Source organism: Triturus cristatus, chromosome 3_2, assembly GCF_964204655.1.
Source record: "Triturus cristatus chromosome 3_2, aTriCri1.1, whole genome shotgun sequence".
NCBI lineage: Eukaryota > Metazoa > Chordata > Amphibia > Caudata > Salamandridae > Triturus > Triturus cristatus.
Window position 1 is genome coordinate 146,191,540 of NC_140584.1, and position 12,098 is coordinate 146,203,637.

Consider the following 12,098-nt stretch of genomic DNA (forward strand, 5'->3'; position numbering starts at 1 on the left):
TGATATTCCTTCTCAGATCATTACTGATTAAAATATAGTCTATCCTGGATTTGTGTCTATATTTTTTATTATAAAAAGACACTCCCAATTAGGTACCAGACCTCTCCCTACAGATATCAATTAAAGCATTTTGCTTCATCATAGATTTCAGAAAGGCTCTAGATTTAGACGGGATGTTAGCTCTACTATTTGGTTATTTGTCCCATTGCGGATTTAAAACTATATTAAAATCCTCAGCAAGAATTGTTTTATCAGGAAGCTCTAATAGAAGTGAAAAAATTGTTTTTAATGTTGAAGGGTCGTCCCGGTTAGGACCGTAATACAGTGATAGGGGTATTGTCTGCTAAGATCCTTGCTATGACCCATCTACCACTAGAGTCTGTTTTCATATCCTGAACAATAACATTGGCTTGCTTTTTATTCAATATAGCAACCCCCCTAACATTGGATAGCTGGCCGGAGCAGAGACAGTGTTCCACCCACCTAAGCTTGCAGCATATTTCAATAAATTCCTTTTTAATAAGGTGGGTTTCCTGCAAGATAATTATTTGTGCAGGTGAATCTCTCAAATATTGCAGTATTCTTTCTCTCCTACTTCTGACTCTGAGGCCATTTACGTTCCATGATAGGCATTGGATCGTCTTCATGGCAAACTAGAGAGACCGTGGTTTAAGCCTACCCCATCCTGTACAAAGCCTACTTTTGACCAGCAGCTATGAAAAACTAATAAAAAAGAACCTAATGAGGCTAAAAGACTGATGAGGATTGCTTTTTTTTTTACCCCTCTGCTCCCTCCCCAGTGCGACCTCCACCTCACCCCTTACACCTACCCCACCCCCCTTAGAGAACCCAACCCCTATTTACCTGGAGAATCCAGGTTTTGCCGGCCGGTGGCCTCTTCTCTGCCTTTTAATTTATTTATTTTTATTTAATTTTTTTTCTATTTTTTTGTATTAATTTGTGACGGTGCTTGTGTATATATACATATATTTATGGAGTATAACATTTAGTTCATATAATTTCAGCAAATGCTTGACTATCAAATACCTACTATGCATAATTTAACATAGTGTGAAGAGGGATTTATTTACAACTTTCTAGCAGATAATCTGCCTCCTGCACTGTTCGTACATTGTACATCTTGTTATTCAACATGATCCTCAGTTGGGTCGGAAACTTGAGTTGGACCACTGCCCACAATTTCCTGAAATCTTCCATTCTCCTCCCCAACTCCCACTGGCGATCCAGAGTGGCACGCGAGAGATCAGACCTAATCTCAAAGATGAAGTCTCTTGATTTGAAAGATTTTAATTTAAGAGCCGCCATTAGTATTTTCTCTTTTATTTCGGAAGTAAGAAAGTTAATAAGGATCCTCCTTGGCTTTGTACGATTAGGATTTTCCCTTTAAGGGTCCCTATGTATCCTCTGGATATCTTGCCTCAATTCCTCTTCTGATATATCAATCTGCACCACTTCCTTGATAAGGGCTACAATAAAGGATTTTGGGTCCTCTCCTTCTTTCCCCTCCGGCACCTTAAAAAGGTGCAAATTGTTGCGCCTAGAGTAGTTTTCCAGTGACTCCACTCGGTCTCTGAGTGCAGTTTCCTCTTTTCTAAGTAGGGTGATGTCGTCTTTGGCTTCTCCCAGTTCTGTCTTAAGTTCTTCTACCGAGTTTTCTAGAACTCCCGTCCTGGAGTTCAAAATATCTAACTTTTTTTCTAGAGTTTCGCAAGAAAGCCTAATGTCCCCCGGATTTGCCTCTGAAGTTGCAAAACCCTTTTTAATATCAGATGCCATGGTGAGGAATAAGGACTCTAACCCAGTACCTGGGGGGGGATCATCGCTACCCCCCGCCCCCACATCTGTATTTACTTCCAACCTTCTATGGGCCGCAACAGCTTCGTCTCTTCCACCTATTGGGCGAATTTTCAAATTTGAGATCTCATTAAATTCAGAGGCTGCTAGTGTCTCTGACTCTTGACCGTCCTGCAATTTACTGCGCAGCTGTGACTGTGACTGTAACTGTGGCTGCGATTGTAACTGCGGCTGTGGCTCTAATGTAATAGAAGAACTCTGGGGCAGGGCAGAGATTTGTGAAATGTCCACACGGATTCTCAGTTGAGGGCAAGGCTCCGGGACCGGCTGAAGACTTTCAGTTGCCATATTAGAAGAAGGATGGAGCTGCACACTATTCGTCCTGAGAACTTCACCCTGTTCTACCACGTCCAAAACTTGAGGTAAGACCTTAAAATAAGACCTCAGCGAGGGGTCACCTTAACTTTAGCCCCCGAAAAGAGGCCTTTCCTTTTGGTGTTTTTTGGGCCTTTACCCTTATGTGTTTGGCACGGGAGAAGCTTTCATCGGTTTTCTCATAAAATGTTTCTGCTGACTCCCCCTCAAATAGCGGTACATTACCAAAAGACCCTTTTGTGATATTTTTTAAGGCACTACCCTCCTTATTTGATTGTTTGGCCTGTGATTTAATTTTAGATGTTGTTGTTTTTTTTAGTCTCCCTATTTTACCCGGTTTACCAGAATTATTTATTTCAATTTTACTCCCAACCACAGTCTCTAACTACCCAACCTCCTTGCCCTTGCCCTTCCTTCTCAGGCAGTAAGGTAGAGTATGATGGCCTGGGGGTTCACTGTGTTACCTTGTGCCAGGCGCTGCTGCCCCCCCCCCCCGAGACAATCACCGCTACCTCTCCAATCTCTGTGGCCGAACTTTGCTCAGCAGCGGCGTGTTGCTGCACTGTCTCCTCGTCCAGTGTGAAAGCGGCGGCTCCCACCGCCCGACAGGTGCTGTCTCTGCCGCTCGCGTAACAGGAAGCGACCCGGTGTTGTCCAACACGGAACAACCAGCGCGCCTCCACCCTCCAACTCCTTCTCAGCTCCGATGCAGCAACGAGGCAGCGCGGCAGGTCCGCCAAGATACCAACGCACATCCCAAAAAGGTACCGTCAAACGAATGAATATTCAATTTTTAAACATCGATAGCGCGGTAGTGCACAAGCACTGACATAATCTCCAAAGCGTGCACAGCGTTAATCTGCTACCACATCAAAGGCAGGAGAGGCCTCCAGCACTGCAAGCGACCGCTTAGCTCACGGCCGCCATGTTCTCCCGAGTGAGGGCTTCATTAAGAACCTATTTGGATTCTTCACTTGTGCTCTATTCATATGATTAATAAAGAGGCACACTCTCCTGTTGTTTTTGAGAGACCATTTATCTGCCATATTATTTACTTTTGATAAAACCTCATCTAAATTAACCTGAATCGTTTTTGTAAGGGTAGAAGAGTACTTAATTCCTAAGCAGGTGATATTAGTAGTATTCCATTTAAAATCGATACCTTCAAACATGCTCTTTAAGCAAAATTTATATAAGGGAAGTACTTCAGATTTGGAGAAATTTAATTTATATCCTGACAGGACCGCATAAGAAGAAAGAAGCTCGGTAATAGCAGGTATAGAAGAAGAAGGATCAGAAACATATAGCATAATATCATCTGCATAGGCAGTACATTTCATTTCAACGGATTTATGCGTAAAGCCTCGGAAACTTGAAGAATATCAGAGGGAATGGAGAAAAGGCTCAAGAGAAAGGATAACAAATAACGGGTAAAGAGGACATCCTGGACGAGTGCCCCTTTGTAGGGGGAAGTAAGAAGATTGAGAACCATTAACAAAAACTGAAGTGGACTGTGAGGAGTATAATAAATTTATAAGGGACAAAATAGAAGTACCAAAACCATGCCATTTAAAGAGCGCATCATAAAAAGCCAATGAACGCAGTCAAAAGCCTATTCGGCATCCAATGTTATGGCGGCTATGTGGGAAGAAGCAAGATGAATGATATTGAGAAAAGTTCTAGGATTATCAGAAATATTTCTTCCCTTTACAAACTCTGTTTGTTCAGAACCAATTAAATTGGGAAGGACCTGATTAATACGAAGGGTTAATACCTTGGCAAATAACTTGCAATCAAGATTGATTAAAGATATAGGACGATTATTGGAACAGCGGGAAGGGTCTTTATCTTTTTTGGGACTGAGACAGATCGTAGCTTCAAGAAAAGAGCCTCGAGCCTCACCATTTAGGAAAAAATATTGAAAAAGAGATAAGAGATGAGGCAAAAGAACAGAGGAAAAGCAGGAATAGAATTCGGCAGTGAGACCATCAGGACCAGGGGCCTTGTCCTTAGGTAACAAAGACAAAGCAGATTTTATCTCTGAGAGAGATATGTCCTTTTCCAAAAAGTAACAATCGGTAAGAGGGGAGGATCGGGGAGATAATGAGTTAAAAAATTATATTGAGTCCAAATCTGCTTCCAAGGGAGAAGACTCAGGGGTATAGAGGGTCTGATAAAAATCTGTGAAGCACTTGAATATTTCTTCGTCTTTAAGGCGGGGAATGTCATGATCATCGATAATCTTTACTATTCTGGATCTTTGCGATTTAATCTTTAAATAGTTCACAAATAATTTACCAGCACGGTTGCAACCACCATAAAATTTAGAGTTAATTTTTAACAAAGTCCCCGAAGCTTCTTCCGTGGATTTCCTATTGAAGTCAAGCTTTGCTTGGATTAGAGTCTTAAGGGTGTCGGCAGATTTAGAAGAAAAATAAGCATGCTCTAATTTTTTAATGGAGGAGAGCAAAGTAACAGACTCCTTACGATATTGTTTCAGTTTACGAGCTACATAATCTATAACGAAGCTTCTAGCTGTTGCTTTGAGAGAATCCCAGACAGTATGAAAGGGCATGTCTGGACTAATGTTAAGGGTAAAGAATTCAGAAATAAAATCTTTGAACTGCCCAAGGATCTTTAGGGAGATAATTAGCAAAACGCCAGCGACGAGATTTAGAAGATAAGGAAGGAAGGTCTAAACTAATCAGAACAGGGGCGTGGTGAGAAATGAGAATTGAGCCAATCTCTGCGTGTAATAGATTGGGAAGAAGGTGTGGACTTTTGGGTTAGGTAAACATTTGTGGGATGCGTTTTTGAGGATTGAGGTTTGGGCTAATAGAAGTGGCAGTTGTGATAGGAGGGGCGGGAGGATCTGTCGAGCCTGGGTGGATAGCTGGAACTAGAATTTACTCCCAATTGACTAAAAGATCGTCAATGCGATCAAGAACACAATTACTCCTTGCAGACTTACGGGCCTGCTTAGTTTTGCTAGACTTTAGCCGAACCCCCTCACTCCGGCCCTCACCCTCACAGTCAGTAGATTTCCTTTTCCTCATAAAAATACTTAAACCCTACTTTACAGAAAAATTAAAATTAAGACAAGTATGATACAAATACATGCAGTCCCACATCAATTCCAGCAAAGCTCTTCAACCAAGTACCCTACCACTCCTATGAACCTGTGCTCCACACAAAATTCGAGCAGGAGCCCAACAATAATGACCTTGATCACACCTACATACAAAAGTTACCCATTTAAGGGCTATGTGTAAGAACAGTTGCGTACCCGAAGGGCTCAGCTCCAAGAACTGAACAAGAAGGGAGGCCAAAGTGCAAAAGAGTTCATTGGGCAACAGTCTAACAGTAAGGAGACTAAGGGATCAAAGTAACTCACAGTTTTGCTGCAGAAACTAACAACCAAGGGAAATGGCCACATCACTGCACCTCACATAGTCCATAACTAAGTGCTCCTATGTAGTTCGCAAGTTGCAGCACCCCTCAATCCGTAGAGGATTGAGAGTAACCCCAATGATTAAGCATGGCACCTAGGGGAAACCCTGGTGGGTGAGGGGTCTCTAGAAAAAGAGTATTTTTCCTAGTAAGGCGATTACAATGAACTTTCGTTGAATCCTAGTTCCCCCCCCATAGGTTAGGTTTTTTCGATATAATCGAATCTTGTGAAACTATATACAGTAAGGAGGGTAAACCTAGCCTTAACCTCTACCTCCCCCAATTTTTTGGTTGTCTTCTTCGACTTAGCCAAATATTTCTACCACGATGAGGATCTGCTGCGAGCGCAACTTTGGGAGTAGGAAGGGGACCTTCCTTTTGACCTCTTCTAGTCACGGTGTGCAGTATTTTGATGTTTGACGACACAACTTCTTCTTGAAGTCGTGTATGGCCTTTGGATTTTTCTGAACGCAGTGGTTGCCGCAGACCCAGAGATCAGGCTGTAATCTCTGGCACCATAAGCATACTTTGTAGGGGTCTGTTAAAGATATCTGTTTGCAGCAGTCCCTACATGGTTTGAATCCTATTGAACCATATAGTTTTATGGGGGGGGGTGAAATTATTTCTCACACACAGTGTAGAAATTTCAAAAAATGGTCTAAATGACCACAGAGAAGATCCGGATCTGCGCCTCGAGGTACAGAAAGAAACGGATGTCAGGGCACATGAGTGGTGCTTACATGCGGAGGCTTTGTCAGTTCCTGAGTGGAATGATGTTGGAGTGTAGCCGCACGACGCCACCTAACGGAGAGATGTCTGGGATGAGGGGGCGACACGACATTTAATGCTTTCCCGGCATTCAAGAGTACTGCTTTAAAGGTTTACAGATCCAGTTTGACACCTGTGGAATATTCAGAAGGTGAGGAGTCTGCAGTTAGGAGTATCCATCAGAAGCCATCATGAAGGGGTCTCCTCCTGGATCTCCTTCTAGAGATGCACTTAAAGTCTAACCTCTGGTAGAAGAACCTCCTTCTCCTTGCTCACCTGATTGTACAGAGATTCTGGACATCTGCACCCCCTTCTTGAGTCCATAAAGCCAAACCTTTTATCTGTAATTCAAAGTGCGCCTTGTAAAACGTCAGGCAGAACTTGAGTGCGACAGGAAGTCAAGTTCAAGGCACACAACACACTGATTATAAGTATTTAGCACAAAAACGAGAACTCATGAAAAGAGAGAACATTTTTGTAAAGAAAACCAACACTTTGTCTGTCAAACAAGGACATAAAAATAGTCCCAAAGGATATCGAGTGAATCACTCTTTTATGTCAAAACCTCTAATTGGTATTTTACATTGGCAATTATCAGCAATGCCTGCCACAACATTTACACAGCTTGCAAATTATATTAATCCCCCTGCTTCCACCACCCCCTCATAACCTAACCCCTCCTAACCATACTCAAAAGTAATGGACTTGTGTATATGGCTACAGTTTCTAAGGGTGATCCCTTTTCTGTCTGTGAATGAACACTCAACCCCCCACATTCTCAGTTGCCTTATGTATGACAACCTGTCTCCTCACCAAACAATTGCAGCACTCTTAGAGAATCATTTAAAATAGTCCATTGCTGCACCCTATATTTTCATCTATAGGAAGGTAGTGAGATTTCTATATCTAGCAGTCCTCAACCAAACTGATGGTGTAATCATGGAGAGACAAAGAGAAGGCCTCGCAAAAAGGTGTTGTCACCTAGCGCAACAGAGTCTGTAGGCCCACTCCTCATCCCCACCATCCACTTAATTCCAGTCTTTAAGAAGACTTATCTGTAGCTCCTTGCTAGTAAAAGGTGCACACTCCCACTGTCTGAAAAAATTACCCTCACCATCTTGTGCAAGGCATGGCCAGGGGCATTCAAAATGTATCCAACAGGCTTTTAGGCCTCCATTCCTCTGCCTCATTCACACACCCTATGCGTTTACCACGCAGGCTGCACACAGACACACACAACATGAAGTCAGGATCTTAGCGCTAGCAACTGCATTAGAGCATAGAACTGAACTTGACACTGGTGGGTCAGGAAGCATCTACTCTAGTAACAGGTCAAAAGATCTGGTCACAGTTATGGATACACTAACCATGGTACACTGCCTCCACCGCTCTATGTGCTAAAGTCATAAGAAGGACAGTAGTCCACTGTCAGTCGATGAGGGCATGCTTGGTGTGCCCATCTGCATCACAGGACAAGTACAGGACCATACTCATGTCAAGGGACAGGTCTAGGCCTCTGCACACGTTAGATTAGGGTAATGCCTGGGCCAAAGTCATACTTCAGGATGCCAGACACATGCAATAAGGCAGTCAGGGAAGGGCCAATATGCCTATACACCATGCAGGAAACATTTCTCTTCCAACAGTAGGTTTCCCATTTCCGTACTTGTCATGTTGCATCCCTCCTTGTTTGTAAGGAATATGCCCCAAAGTCCCAGTAATCAAAGCTATAGAAGGAAGTACTTATTGAAGTGGAAAGGTCCACCTAAAATGACATGCATTCCCCAATGCTCCCTACAATGAACACTGCAGGGTGCAGAACTATGGGCAATGAGCATTGGCAGAAGTTTCCAACAGGTGTTCCTAGGGGCAAAAAAGTATTGCAACACCTCTGGATAAAAGCACCACTCGTGATCCGGAAGATTTTGCTGACTGAGGCTGTTGACCCGGCATTCAGGGATCCAGTCTGATGGCTTGTTCCTAGCCAAATCCCATGGTGGTGTGTCCAAGCCCAGAGTCTTAGTACTTCAAGACAGAACAGAAAATATGTGACCCCACTCCTCCCAGTTTGTTGCCTTACCACATCGTGGTCCTATTGTCATCAAGATGTGTACAGACTGACTGCGAATGGAAGGGGGAAAGACCTAGAGCTCAAGCCAAACAGCCCGAGTTTGAGCAGGTTGATTTGAAGAATCTGCTGTTCTGGTAACTAGAGGCCTCTGATCTCCAGTTTGCACGTACGCTACTCTAGAGTGGAGACATCTGCCACAACCATGGTCAGTGCTGGTGGAGGGTAGATAGACATCCTCTGACTTAGGTTCTCCTCCACTGTCCACCAAGCCAGATCTGCTGCTGCAACATGAGCAATATGGTATCAAATTGAGCTCCTTGGTGCTGAAAACACTACCACTGGAGATCCCACATGCACCAGCATGAGTGCATGACCAGGAGGATGCATGAAGCCAGCAGACCTAGCAGGCATATGACCAGAATCAAAGCTCCCTCCCAAAACATTAGCATCATAGCCTAAATGTCCCAGATCCTCAGAGGAGGAGTGAAAGTTCAAAGAATTTGTATCCAGAAACGCCCCTCTAAACAGGAGGCACTGAGAGGACTCTGGGTGAGATTTGTGCATGTTGGTAGAGAAGCCCTAGTCAAACAGGAGGGATGCTGTCAACTGGAGGTGGCGCAACATCATCTACTGCCACCCGGTTTTGAGCAGCCAGCCGTCCAAGGGAATACAAGGATTTCTGACCTCCTGAGATAAGCCGCCCTCAACTTTTTGAAAGCTCAAGGTTCTGATCTAGATCTGAACTGAAGGACCGTGAACTGGTAGTGAGTCAACACTACCATGAACTGCAGATACCTCTTGTGAGACTGCAATGTCGGTGTGTGACAATTTACATCCTGCAAGTTGAGAGATACCAGCCTGTCTCCCTCTACCAAGACTTGAACCAACGACAGCATCTTGAAATTTTCTATCTGGAGGAAAAGGCTCAAGATTCGGAGTTCTAAGATTGGACGAAGACCATTGTCCCTCTTGGGGACGAGGTAGTACAGCAAATAGCACCCCTGCCTAGTTTCCTACTCTGGCACCAACTCCAGCCCTCCTTTCTGTAACAAGGCTGCCACCTTCTGCTGCAGTATGCACAGACGGTCTTCTGTCTGAAACAACTATTGGGGAGAGATCTGTGGTGTGCACTGTTGGGCATATCCCCTTTCTACAAATTGAAGGACTCATTAATTAGTCCTAATTAGCGACAGTTGACGCCTCAAGACAGGCAGTTGTCTGCACTGTGCCTGTGATTATGCCCGTTTATCAAGCTTTTCCATCTCATAAATCTCCGCTATGTTTTCCACTGTAAGTCTTTTCTCTTCTACTCATGCAGCTATATTCTTTGCTAGCCCAATCACTGTAACCTCCTAGTTTTTTATTTAATAAGTTGGCAATCCCTAATACCTTTTCGGCATTGCATTGTGTCACCGAATATGCTCATGTCCATGTTACTTTTCTCCCATGTATTGAGCCCCCCTCCACGATTTCTACATGTGCACGATCTGATATGCATATTTTGAACATCTTTGTCTCTTGCAAACTCTTAATCAGGGTCGGCTTCATGAATAGATAATTTATGCGGAGTATGATGCAAGTATAAGGCATTAGAATAAAGAATAACTTTCCTCAAGTTGGAAAGTGCAGCATGTGGCCATCAAGCCCTTGTCCCAAAATTTTACTTTCTAGCCCTTTAGGTACTATTCCTGTTATTCTTTGCCCTAGACCTCTCTTGTCCTGAGTCCCATACCTTATCTAGCTCATCCCCCAAGATCACAATCCCAATTTCTGGGTCCACAATTTCTTCCAGGACTGATCTCAAAAACTTGTCTTGGCCTGTATTGGATGCATATGTATTAACAAATGTTAAGTTTTGGCCCCCGCAAGCCATTTCAACTTCCATTTACACCTGCCTTCATGGTTGACCCTTACTGTCAGCTTGTCCCGATGTACTCCCGTTTTGGTAACAATGGCCACTCCGGATGATTTTGAGGGGGCTGATGCCCTGAACTGAAGTGTGTATCCCTAGTTTAATGCAATGTTGATGTTTTCACAACAAATGCATTTTTGCAAGACAAGTATGTCAGAATCCTAGTTTATAAAATACATTACTATAGTCTACTCCTTTTATTGGGAGAGTTGAGGCCCTTCAAATTAAGTAATGCGAGTTGAATCTGTGTTGGAAAATGTATGCCGTACCTCAATTTCTTGTCCAACACCTCAATGTTATGCAGCTGTTCTCATACTCCCCAATCCTTACAATCCCAGTAACTTTAACCAAGCCCGAATTCACTATCAGAAAAAGGCATCTCAGTGCCTTATGGATAGCCAGGGTGCATCCCCATGCCACCTGTTTACAAATGCTAGATGCATTCAGACTTCCCTTTTTTTCCCCACTATCATCTGATTCCTGACCCTTTTATGTCATGGGTTGCACCTGTACCTCCTCACCACCAGCCGAATTACCAAAGTCCCATTGTTCGATGCAGCCAAAATGTGTCTCTTGTTTTCAGAGCCTATGTGGAGTGATACATTATAGACTGTTCCCTTATGAGGCAATCATTGTAGCAGACCTCAGGAGTATTCTTTATTTTGTGGGTCATTCTTTTGACTCCCCTCCTTGATGCAGTTTCCCTGCTGCATTGGTCTCTACTTCCTCCCACCGGTCTCCTTTCAACCCAGGTACCTTCAGCCTCAGAGCACGTATGCGAGTCATCAGTAGGATCTTCTTCATCTTCTAGTTGCAGCATATTCCTCCCTTCTTCTTCTGATCCAATTAGGATTTTTTTGCCCTGCCAACAGAATTATTGCCCAAACAGGTGCATGCATAGGTAGGGGATCTTTCAAAGTGCCAGTACTTGTGTCACTGGATGAATCTTTTGTCTGTGTTGGCGCAGACAGGCCATGGTACAGGATTATCCGGCTTTCTTAGTAGTGGAGTAACAAATGTTTTCAAATTTTCTGGAGGATACATTTCTTAATACATGCTTTTTAGTCTCTCTGGGCCTCATGCTTGAGTCGTTCAGTCATCTTCCAAACCCATGGGCAATTCTTAAATGAGTGTCAGGCCCCTTTTGTCAATGTCTTTAGTCATCTTTGTTAGATATGAGCAATTGTCCATCCCTCTTGATTCCTTTTTAAGATTCCTCACTCTGACAATGAATGTCTCTGGGTCTACGCACTTGTCAAAAATCAGCTTTGGGTTTAAAGTGTGCCACCGTTGAGTGCAGTCCTTGATCATTTGCCTTGGCTATTTCCATTCGGCTTTCCACAGACTCCAGATGCTGATTCACTGTTTTCATTTCCATCTAGGAGTAACTGATCTTCCTATGAGTATTTGTCCCCAGGGCATATAGGCTTGCAATGAGGGATTTCTCTACACCCTGCTTTAGTTCAGTTCGTCAAGTTTTTAAATCTTCTTATGCACAGATTTGGTTTGATTTGGCAGCCTTGCTTGCTTTTTTGGTGGTAACAACTGTTTATGGTGCAGAAAAAATATTAGCCCCCCAGTCTTTTGCTTCTTCAGGTGTTGTGACATCAACAACTCTTTGTATCATAGTCCTCCTGTGAGCCTCTGAGCTTGTTTCCGGTTTTCTTAATCATAACGCAACTCTAACTTTTAAGCAGCTAACGATTT